The following is a 13,094-nucleotide window of genomic DNA, read 5'->3' as shown; positions in this document are numbered from 1 at the left end:
GTTGGTATAGACTCAGCTGAGCTCCTCTCCTCAAAGGAGTTCAGTGCCTGGCTGCTAGCCCCAGTGGGTATACTATTCATTCACTCTGCCACAAGGACCACACACAGGATCTGTGCAGTCTGTGCAGTCCTCAGTATAAGCTCACATTCCCTAGCAATGTCCCTCACAGGTAACCAGGGAGCCCTGATTATGTGGAGCCTTCCCCAGTGACTACTCAATGTCCCAGCCACACCCTGAGTCCTCCCTTGCATCCTGTGTTTTCACAGTCCCAGGACACAAGCCTCCCACAGTCACGAGCACCCAGCCCCATGTCTGTTCTCCCCACCAGATTCAGGAATCTCCACTTGGCTGACTGCTGGGCACCAACATGAGGTGGTGCAGCTGTTCCTTATGTCCAAAATGGCACCTGTTCTCTATCAGCTTGTTACAGGGTGATTGGGGAGAGAGAAAATGTGTCCCCATCTTTGTTTTTTCTCTGCTAGTTTGGCAGGTACACTAATCCCCATGGGGCTCCAAGCCAGATTCCCTCTGGGTTCTTTCTGTAGCTTTTTTGCCAGTCTTGTCTCACCTCACTCTCCAACACTGGTGCAGAGGCTCTCAGCTGCTGGGATCGTAAATTGTGGGTGTCCTCACCCAACATGTAGGTCTACTGTGCCCCTCCAATTTGCATAGAGTTCCTCTGCTGTTTTCTTTTCTTTCTTTTTTTAGTTTATTTGAAAGACAGAGTTACAGAGAGAGGTAGAGACAGAGAGAGAGGTCTTCCATCCACTGGTTCACTCCCCAGATGGCTGCAACGGCCAGAGCTGTGCCTATCAGAAGCCAGGAACCAGGTGCTTCTTCCAGGTCTCCACACAGGTGCAAGGGCCCAAGGACTTGGGCCATCTTCTATTGCCTTCCCAGGCCATAGCTGAGAGTTGGATCAGAAGAGAAGCAGCTAGGACTAGAACTGGCACCCATATGGGATGCCGGCACTTCAGGCCAGGGCTTTAATCCACTGTGCCGCAGCACCAGCCCCTCCAGTGCTGTTTTCTCCCTGACTCTTCCCTGAGACTGCAATCTTTCCACTTTTTAAAAGCTATCTTCTTCTAGTCTAGAGCAGCAAACTCCCTCCCTACTCTGCCATCTTAATCCCCTCACCCTGTGTGTTATTGTTGTTTGTAATCAACCTATTTGCAGCTTACAACTTCTTTTTCCTGTCTGACGATAACTTAGTACCCATTAATCAACCTGTTGCTAGAATGCCTTTAATCACATATCTGCAGTTACTTTTTTTGTGTCCTCTACCAGGTTAGGTAAGTTCAAATGTCCAAATGTCAGTGGCAATGAGAATGAAGTGTACAAGGTGTCTTAGGGCCTGGGTGTGTGAATGGCATGCCATAAACGATATCTGTGCCATTATATTGCCTAAGCAAATCTTGATGAGATGCGAGGAAATAGACTGTATGTCTTAATGGGCAAAACTGCAAATGTGTGTGCCGTTCCTGAAGTAAAGAAGGGAAGTTCACCCTATTATATATTTTATCAACTGAAGTTTGTGATTCAGCAAACACACATATTTAACATTTTAGTTGGTTTGAATAACTCTAGTCTATACTTCGTTTTATCATTTATGAATATTTTCACTTTCTTTCTGATTATTCATTTTTCTTCTTCTACTTTCATACATGTATTTTAATGTCCATTTTTAAAGCTCATATACAGAAATATTTCTGCCATCCCTAAATCATTAATTTAACCCTTTCTCTTATCTCTGTACCCTTTCTCCAGGAGTTTCCAAAATGTTTTTTTTTTATTTTCTCTTGTGAAAATTACTTATTAACTATTTGTTCTTCATTTATTGAATAAGTAAAAAGAAATACATGATATCCTAATTCCTCAACATTTTTGAAATGCCTTCAAGGACAAGACCCACGTGTTCTTTTGTTAATACCTCATTATACTTGGAAAATTTTCTGAATACAAACAGCTTACTAACAATAGACTTAATTATGCAAAGCCTAACAAGTACTTTGGTACTTATAAAGATATCAGTGGAACCACCTGTGTTAGTTCTGTCCAAACAATGTTGGTAGCCTAGAGTCATTTTAATTAAAGAGGGAATAAAGACATTCTCGCCCATGCCAATGCATTTTTTCCAAGAAAAAAAAATGAAATGGCAAATTCAAGGTACTATTGGAAGGACTGCTTTTATCATAGAACAGCAAGGGGAGGAGAATATGACTTAGAGGTAGAGCCACAGGTTGGACATCCGCATCCCATTACTGTCCCAGGATCTCAGTTCGGGCTCCATTTCCAATTCCAATTTCTAGTTAATGTGCTTGGAGGCTGCAGGTAAGGGCTCCAGAAGCTGGATGGCTTCCACTCGCTTCAGAGACCTGAATTGGTTTCTCACCTCCTGTCTAAGCAGACTGAAGTGGCATTTGGGAGCTCTATCAGTGGGTAGGAGTTCTCTCTCTGTCTTTGCCTATCAAACTAACTAACTAACTAAGACTGCAAAATGTTTTTGTTGTAAGCTATCTCTGTCTTGGAGAAGTCAGCAAAGCCACAAACTTGATTGTGTTTTATGATGAATGCTCCTACTTAAAAGGATAAACATATAACATAAGTCATACCCATGGACTCTTCTATTGAAGATGACATCATAATAGTTTTAGGACTAACTTGGTGTCCACTAAGGATAAATCACAGTATAAATGTTGAAAATCAGATCATGGATGTGAATATGAAAACCAAGTAAATTGATTAAAATAATTAAATTTACATTTAAGAACTTAAATTGTTGAGAATATAATTAACCTTGCAAAATATCAGAGAGACTGGATGGTATAATATTCACAGTGAGGGGCCGGCACTCTAGCATAGAAGGCTAAGCCTCTATGTGCAGCACTGGCATCCCGTATGGGCACTGGTTCATGTTCCAGCTGCCCCTCTTCCGATCCAGTTCTCTGCTATGGCCTAGGAAAGCAGTGGAAGATGGCCCAAGTGCTTGGGTCTCTGCACCCATGTGGGAGATCCAGAAGATCCTGCTCCTGGCTTTGGATAGGTCCAGCTCCAGCATTTACTGCTATTTGGGGAGTGAAGCAGCAGATGGAAGACTTTCTGTCTGTCTCTGCCTCTCTGTCTATAACTTCACCTCTCAAATAACTAAATAAATAAATCTTTAAAAAATTCACATTCGACACTGGTTAATTTCTAAGAGCAGGACACTATATTTATACTACATCATACATATCAGATTATTTACATTTCAGGATAAACCTTGAAATATTATTATCACCCTGATTTTAAAGATTTTAATTGAGTCTAAGCAGATTTAATAATGTACCCCAAAGCAAATAGCTGGTAGCTGAGAAGCAGGACCATATCTAGGCAGTTTGACTCCAGTAGCACTATGGACTGAAATTACAAATACCTAGAAGTCCATCAAATCTCATGTGTTTTCAACTTCAGTATAGTGTTTAACCATTTCACCTTTCTAGCTATAAATTTTCTCATTTGTTTGATGATGAATAATGATAAATATTTGACAATGACTTTACAACATACCAAGATCGTTTAATGTCCTATCTCATTTAGCATTGTCTTTGTTTTATGAATAATCAAAAAAAAAAAAAAAAAACTGCCAGAGTCACCCAGCTAAGAAGTTGTGGAGCGAGGATCACTGGTATTGCTATCCTGCAGCCATTAGGAAAATATATAAGGATGAAATAAAGCACACTAAATTTCCTGTCATATGCAAAATGATAGTACCAATATGTTACTTGTTGCATCATCATCTTCTTTGTAACCTGTAATCAATTTTTAACTCACAATGTATCTCGGGAGGACTTTGTTTTTTTCTGAGACCTAATTATTTAACTTAATAAATGCAGTCATCATGCCAAAATATAGTGTTCCATTAAATTATGATAACAAATTCAAATGTTCTTATCCTATTGTTTCCTTTTGCATTTAAAGAGAAACTATGCTATTCCCTTCTACTTCCATCCTCTCTGGTAATTCAGCTTACAAGAAATAACTTTAGATTCCAGGGCTCATTTCATATTTCATCATCTATTGAAGCTGGGAATCATTTGGCTCTTGAGAAGGCCATTCAAGTAGACCATTTCAGTATATGTGCTGCCGAAGCGAGCACGCAAGTGGACCATTTCAAATGTTATGTCATGAGCATCGTCCGAAAAATTCCTAGTCCTGTTAAGTGAAAGTTCTGTGTTCATCAATACTAGTCATAGAATGAACTCTACACTGTATCTATGTTGTATATATTCCTGGAACAAAGTTTTCCTTTAGAACACTAACAAAGATAGGATCCAAACTGAAAGTTAGCTCAGTTATAGGTAATATGGAGATGAATATTTGAAATGGAAAGAAAATACATCTAGCCAAAATTCCTGCTTTGAAAACTTTATCTATGCTGAGATACCTGAGCACAATTCACCATAACAGTCATAGAACCAAATGGAATTGGAGTTCAGTGAAGCCTGTGACATGGAAGATGATACTAATACTTCCAAAAATAGTGTGGTTACAACAGCAAAAGTATAATTTTTTTCCTGTAGTTAAAATAGTATATTATTGACAATTGAGGGGTGGGGCACATCTGTGCACAGTAATTGCTTCTGAGATGGAAAGTGAATGTTTCAGCAAGATACAGTATTTACATTTAAATAAAAAAAATCATCAGCACTATTTTTGAATTAGGCTTATAGAACATCACTTCTTTATTTTTCTTGATTAAGTTAGTTTATTGGCTAGCTGTAAGGATAAACAGAACAACAAACACATTGATGTTATATCAGTCTCACGTTTTAAAATATTGGGAATGGGGGATGGAGAATTATTGTTTCAAGAAGAAAATAAAGTGGTAATTTACCATCACCTGACAAAGGAATATTCTAAAATGTTTATTGTACTCCCAAGAAACAGATGAACATCTTGATATATATTCCACAATATTTGAGTGATATTTGTCAGTCCTATTAAAAAGTCTTATGTGACATTTACGGTTTTATACACATAAGAGTGCATATATGATGGGTAATAAACTTGTATTAGATGAGCAAAATTAACAGTACAAGCAAATGAAGTAGGTATTTATTTATTTATTCATTCATACATTCAAAAGGCAGAGAAACAGAGTTCCTAATTGTTGGTTCACTCCCCAAATGTTTACAATGGCCAGGTTGGGGCTCAGCCAAACCTGGGAGCCTGGATCTCAACCAGGGTCTCTCATGTGGGTGACAGGGACCCAGCAATATTATTTAACTCAATCCTTTCAGTGTGCATTGGCAGGAAGCTAGAAGCAGGAGCCAGATCTGGGAAAAATCACAGTGAACCTTATATTGTACACAGGCATTTTCACCAGCATCTTAACCATTAGGCTTGTCTCTGATACAAATAGATAACAGGTAGGTAGGTAGATAGAGATGATAATATATATATATATATATATATATATATTAGCATTTATTTTGGATATATGTGTAATGTAGTTATTCAGTCAACCATGAATAATGCAGAATAATTAAGTAGTGATATTCAGAATGTGATATGTCAGGTTGACTATAAATTTTTGAGAAATTATAGCTGTCAGAATAATATATAATCCTTTTGGTTTAGGTAAAATATGTTCAAGCCTAAGGCAATATTTACCTAGTATCACTGTAAATTTAGCCTCTGTACCTTAAGTCTATAGCATAGGATGTTTAAAATGTGGAAATCAAAATTATCAGATTCTGTCAAAAATGTATTATATTGGTTTTCCGTTTTTAATTTTTTATTTTTATTTTTATTTTTTATTTTTGACAGGCAGAGTGGACAGTGAGAGAGAGAGAGACAGAGAGAAAGGTCTTCCTTTTGCCGTTGGTTCACCCTCCAATGGCCGCCGCGGTAGCGCGCTGCGGCCGGCGCACCGCGCTGTTCCGATGGCAGGAGCCAGGTGTTTCTCCTGGTCTCCCATGGGGTCCAGAGCCCAAACACTTGGGCTATCCTCCACTGCACTCCCTGGCCACAGCAGAGAGCTGGCCTGGAAGAGGGGCAACCGGGACAGGATCGGTGCCCCGACCGGGACTAGAACCTGGTGTGCCGGCGCCGCAAGGCGGAGGATTAGCCTGTTGAGCCACGGCGCCGGCCGGTTTTCCGTTTTTAAAGAAGCACAAATAATTTCTTGGTTAATCATTTTAAAAAATTGCTTATTGGGTGTTAATTATAAATCTCCTAGAAGAATGAAAAACTGTTGCTATTCTTATTTTGGCATTTTTCAAAAATATTCCAATATTGTTGGAAAATAAGAAAGAGTATCAGAAATAAAAGAGAAATAACGAAAAACTTGCAAAAGTTCACCTCTGATTCACCAAGAGAAGAATCAGCATGGGCTACTGATTTTGTTCTCCTGGGATCAACACTATGGAAATTATGAAAAGAAATGCAGAACCTACAATAATAGGATAATATTTGTGCTTTAGTGCATTTTTAAAACTTGAGAGGATACCATTCAGGGTTACCCAATTCTGATTCTGTGTAGGCTGTTTAGAACTCTTTGACTTATAGGTGACTGATAACAACGCAAAAAAAATTTTGCCTGTAGATAGGCAAATTCCATCCTTTCCAATAGAGGTCCAGTTGGCTTACCTGTTATACAGAACTGCAATTTCAATTCCTTGGAATGTTCCTATAACTTCTCCTTTTATCTAGCTGTGTCTATTCACAAGATTTTCTTTTGAGCCAGTGAAAACATCTGCTTCGGCCCCTCCTTCATTACTCAGTAGAAGAAAACATTTAAAAGTTATTATTTTTATGTATGTATCAAAGTAGTGACTTCAAATATTATGAATATTATCATTTAACCTGAGGCAATAAAATAACAAGGACAAAATAAAAAACAACAACATAGGCCCAGGGGCCAGGGAAACCTCTTGTGAGCCACGAGAAGATGGGTGAGAGAACAAGACGAAGAGACAAAGATGGAAGTGGTTAAGGCTACACTGAGGAATAGTCAGGTAGCTTGAGAGGATTAACCAGATAAAATAGTGTTGTGACTCTTTGTTCCTCTACAGTTTCCAATGATTTCTGTATAGCTGGCTGAGTTTTCACTGAAGAAAACAATACTCCACAGCAATGCCAGTTTCCATAGTGGTGAAATCCAGGAACCAAAGAAAACAGATTAAGTAAAATATCACGTATACACATAGTGATTGATTATCTTTTGGCATTCACTCTTTCTCCTCCCCTATTCTTTAACTACCATGCTTTCCCCTCCTAGCCACACAATAATACTTTCAGAAGCAGTATTGAAATAAGAAAAACCCAAACCCTGGGAAATGCTACAAGAGAATACAAAGTAAGAGCAATCAAATAAGTGCGTAAGGTTTGGTTTTCTTAAAAATTGTATTATAGAAAAGAAAAAGAATAATCCATAACTAAAACTCCAGGGACTATAAATGTGAACAAAATTAAGATAATGTTGGACATGAAACAAAGTAAATATATAAATATCAATGGGAATAGAAAAATAATTAAAGGGAAATAAAAACATTGGCTATAATGACATAAAAAGTTTGAAAAATATTAGTGTACAAAGATACATCAAACCATCACCATCCAAAAAAATATAGAAGGAGAGGTGTTGTGGGGATGTTAATAGACTAAACAGACTTCAAAAACATATACACTCCAATGGTGTCCATGATGATTGGTTCCTGGTCCCTACAGAGATACCAAAAATCTGTGGATCCAAGATACAAGTCCTTTAAATAAAATTGCATAATATTCACATATAACCTGCACAATCTCCCCATAAAATGTAAATAATCTCTATATGACTTACAGACAGATAAGGACAGCTGAATGTAACTTTATCTACCAAAAATTTCTTTAAATATCATTAATTACAAATATTAGAATTCCTTTTAATATTAAGAATGAGTTAACATCATTACCATTTCTTTTCAATAATGTACTAAAAGTAACAACCAGCAAATAATATTCAAAAGCTAATTATAAAGAAATAAAATAGAACTATTATTTTAAAATAATGACAAACTTGTGTTTGTTATTAAAGAACAAACATATGCCTAGCATGAATGGGAATAAATCACTACAAATAACATAATCACAAATTTACTTGTTTACCTTTGAAAAAGCCAATTGCTGTGGGAGCTGTTAAGGTGGTACATGGGATGCTTGCATACCATATGGTAGTGCATGGGTTTCAGTTGCAGCTCCACTTCCAATTTCAGCTCATTGCTGAAATTGCACACCACGGGAGGCAGCAGCTGGTGCCCCAAGTACTTGGGTCTCTGCCTTCCACATGGGAGAACAGATTTGCATCCCAGGCTTCTGGCTTTAGCATGGTCCAGTCCTTAATACTGAGGTCATTTTTAGAGCAAACCACTGGATGAAAATCTATGTTCGTCTATGTTTCTCATGCCTTACATTTTTTTATTTGAAAATCCAACCACATTTCTGTTTATTGGCAATAAAAACGAATAAATAAACTAATAAAATTAGAGAAGATATAAAACTAAAAATGGGTAAGATTTTCATATAATTTTTTCTGAAAGATATTTTTAAAATACTTAAAGGAGCAATATGTTACATGCTGTTAGAAGTCTTAAGAGGATACAGATAATTAACTTCCTGTAGATTTAATTCTGTCCTCCCCCTAAAAATATCTCACTGGGTTTTTTGCATGTCTTAATATTTCTGCATTTTATTTATTAAGTCATCAAGAATAGAGCTGGATAAGTAGAGTTACATGTATTGGTCTATTTCAGGACTTATGGTGAGCATATAGCAATGAAGGTAGTGGTAGACATCAGCAAAAATAGAGACTGTGATTAGTCGAATAGACTACAAAGCCCAGCAGCAAACCAGTTACTGAGTGATCAATGATACAAGGAAGAAGTGGCATATATCAGTTAGTGGGGTAGGGGATTATCATTCAGTAAACCTAGAAAAATGGTATCAAAATGGGAAATAAATGACAATTGGATCCTCATCTCATACTAGTCACTTGACAGAGGTAGAGGGAGAGCGAGAAGGAGAGGGAAAGGGCAACAGAGAGAATAAAAAAATTCCAGGTGGGTTACAGAGTTAAGCATCAAAGTCAAGCTTCTTAGTGAACACAGAAGGAGCAGCCTCCAAAGGACTCACTTGTCCTGTATGGTACCCCATGTTTAAACTCTAGTTCCCTTGTCTCCTAATACTCTTAGCCCCATCTTTTTAACTCAGTGAGTCTGCTGGATTTTGCCTGGTCTCCCACTTCTTACAACTGGTCACTGATAACTCTGTGCAGTTAAATGGACAAACCGCAGGAATTGCCTCTTTTGTTTCCTAGCTCTCAAAGATCTTTTGTCTCTTGATGTCCAATGATTTTAAAACTAAGATTACAAATATTTTACCTTACTTACTGTTTGCTTAAGGTTGTAGGGCAAATCCAGTCACTGTTACTCCATCTTGGCTGAAAGCAGTAGTCTAGTGAACTTTTGATGTAAACTAAATTGTTTATTTGAGGAACATCTTAGAACAGAAAAAGAGTAAAAACTCTTGTAAAATTGCTTTCATTTTTTATTTATATGGCAAAGTTTTCAGGAGAGACCGAGATCCAAAAATAGTTTCCTTGAAAGAATTCTTGGCATGGAAAATAAAAATGCTTGAAAAACTTAAAGCTGTTCTGTAATTGATTCTTTACATCTCCACAAATCAAATTTGGACATAATCATCTTTATGCTAACTTTTGACTTCTGCTATTCTGTGCTCTTCAGGACCGCCCACACTTTACTCCTGTTTTGATAAGATTTCATTCCCTTCTGTCTAGATAGCTGTCCATTTGTACTTCAGAAAACGAGGCGTGTTCTTGATACTCCGACTTGTGGGAATTAGCAGAGAAGAATTTCTTACTATAGCCTTTTCCTATATGTAGTTGCAAAATGGGTTCCACTGACTCAATTTTAGGATATACGTTAATTTTGATATTTCTTCATGCTACTCAGTCATTACTGTTTACTGAAAAATACACAATGTTTACCAGCAAAGAAACATACTGTGCTGAATTTTTACTACATTTCCCTCAAACATTTTCAAGTAATACTTTGAATCCTGCTACTCATTTCTTCATTATCTGAAGAAGAGAAAATCTATGATTATCTAACTTTTATATGAAAAAATACTACATTAATTACCTAATCTTTTATGGAAACCACAAGCTCAGTGGCTTAAACCAACACATCTGTGTATCCTCACAGTTTGTCTTGGCAGTCCAGGTACGGTTTAGCTGCTCCTTTGCTTTATGACTGATCAAAAACATAACAATCAAGGCATAGGCCAGTGCTGAGATCTCAACATAAACTTAAGCAGAGATAGACATGATTCCTGGAAGATGTGTTCCTGGCAGGAATCAGTTATGTAGCATCTGGTAGACTGAGGATCCTAGTTTCTTTTCTGACTTTCAGCTAGAGCCTGCCCTCAGTCCATTACTACCTGAGTCCAAAAACACAGCCGGTGTCTTAACCAACCCAACAAAGGAGAGAGTCTCTTAGCATGACAGAAATTATAATCTTATTTAATGTAATCACATAAGTGTCATCTGCTTACCTTGCTCTGTGCTGAAGGTACCGCCCACACTCAGTGGGTTTACTAGAGCATGTGTATGTAAAGATGAAAATAAGTAGGAATTGTCTTAAAATCTGGCCTCCACACTGAATAGGCTCTAAAAAGACTTCCCAGAATTTTCATAGAAAAGTCAGATTTTATCTCATTTTTTGAAAGGACATAACACGAAAACAAGAAGAATTTACAGAACATATACTACTGTGTAGTCTTCAGATTCAGAATATGACTCTTTACCATAGTTAAGACTTACTTACGTGCAAAAATTACCATGCATATTATGTGTGGATAAACAGTAAAACACAATAGTTTCTGTATTTTGGAATTTTGCAAAACAACAGTATTTTTTTAAGCTTAGATGACACTAGACTTCCAGTTTCTGGTTATACACGTAAGGATCTTCCAAGCTGCCACTACATTCTAATAATAACTAAAAAGTGTTTTGGCTTTCCATGCCTGAAATGCTCTCATGGGCTTTTCAGCCAGATCCAAATGCCTTAAGGGCTGATTCTGAGGTCAGAGTGTTACTTAAAGTGATTGCCATTCTATGAGTCTGCTTGTGGAATGCTTCCCATATTGGAGCATTCACTCCTTTTTAATTCTATTATTATTATCAGAAACTTAATCCTATTTATATGATTACTTTAACACCTAATTCTATCCGTATGACCACTTTAACTCTTTTTTTTATTTTAATTTTTTTACTAAACACTTTTATTTAATGAATATAAATTTCCAAAGTACAGTTTATGAATTACATTGGCTTCCCCCCTCCCATAACTTCCCTCCCACCTGCAACCCTCCCCTTTCCCGCTCCCTCTTCCCTTCCATTCACATCAAGATTCATTTTCAATTCTCTTCATATACAGAAGATCAGTTCAGTATATATTAAGTAAAGATTTCAACAGTTTGCCCCCACATAGCAACACAAAGTGAAAAAATACTGTTGGAATACTAGTTATAGCATTAAATAACAGTGTACAGCACATTGAAGACAGAGATCCTACATGATATTTTTTAAAAATTAATTAATTTTCTATGCCATTTCCAATTTAACACCTGGTTTTTTTTTTCATTTCCAATTATCTTTATATACAGAAGATTGATTCTGCATATACTTAGTAAAGATTTCATCAGTTTGCACCCACACAGAAACACAAAGTGTAAAAATACTGTTTCAGTACTAGTTATAGCATCACTTCACACTAGACAACACATTAAGGACAGATCCCACATGAGATGTAAGTACACAGTGACTCCTGTTGCTGACTTAACAATTTGACACTCTTGTTTATGCCACTTTAACTCTTAAAATGTTATTTTTACCATGCAACTTAAGGGGATGGGGTTCCATGGCAAGTTTTCAAACTGTACCCTTAGAAGTGAATCTTAGGAATGTATGCCAAACAGCTTTACAGCATCACAAAATTTAAAATAAAATAATAAAGAAAAGAAGGAAGAGGGAAGCAGAAAACTACCACTATATTCTTAGAATTGTATTTGTTGACTTCATGAAAATTGTTTTCTTTCTATTAATAAAAGATACTTTTTTTTTTTTTCAAAAAAGAAGTCCAGCCCCAGCTCCTCAGCTAATGTAATAAGCTAAACAAAGATGAGGTCATTGTACTGGCATAGGGTGGATCCCTATCCAATATGACTGATGTCCTGTTAAGAAGGAAAGCTTGGACATAGATGTATACATAGGGAGAATGACTGTAGACATGAAGACAGAGATCAAGGTGATCCCTGTGCAATCCAAACATGCCAAAGATTTCCAGCATTTCACCAGAAGCCAGGGTGGAGCATGAAATAGAAGAATCCCTCATGTCTCCTAAAGAACCACCAAGCCATGTGGTATTTGTCATGGCAGCTCTGAGAAAGTAATGCACCATCCAACTCAAGTAAATGAATTTAGAGGCACATTGCCCAGCCAGTCCTTCTTAGGTTGTGATGGGAGTGACAAAATCACCTCCTGCAGATAAGAATTTGAGCAAGCTGATGATTGATGATGATGATGATGATGATGAAGTTTGATAGATGGATAGATAGATATGTGTGTGCATGTGAAAGTAAATACATATATTTTGAGCACCTAATTTTTCACCGTGGTTATTTCCAGGAAGTTCATGGAATCAATCTAAATTGTCTGTGGAACTTTCTCTATTTAATTTTTTTCAAACATTCATCCAGTTTTCATCTATTTTCACGTGAAAAATAACTACAATAATTAACTGAAAGAAACCTTCTATTGGGGTTATCTAAGACATGCTCAGTCTACATATACAATGTGATATAAAATATAATGAATTATATGTCCTTGAGGAGGAGTTACTTTTAAAAAATCTACATTACCTTTTGTGGAATCTATAATTTATAACATGAACTTTTTTTTAATTTTACTAGCATTTTCTTTGTTTATATATAATTACCTTTACTTCTTAATTCAATGTATTATTTAAAGTTACAGTGTAGATTAATTATGATAT

The sequence above is a fragment of the Lepus europaeus genome, chromosome 13 (assembly GCF_033115175.1).
Source record: "Lepus europaeus isolate LE1 chromosome 13, mLepTim1.pri, whole genome shotgun sequence".
NCBI lineage: Eukaryota > Metazoa > Chordata > Mammalia > Lagomorpha > Leporidae > Lepus > Lepus europaeus.
Note: the sequence above shows the minus strand (reverse complement) of the source record.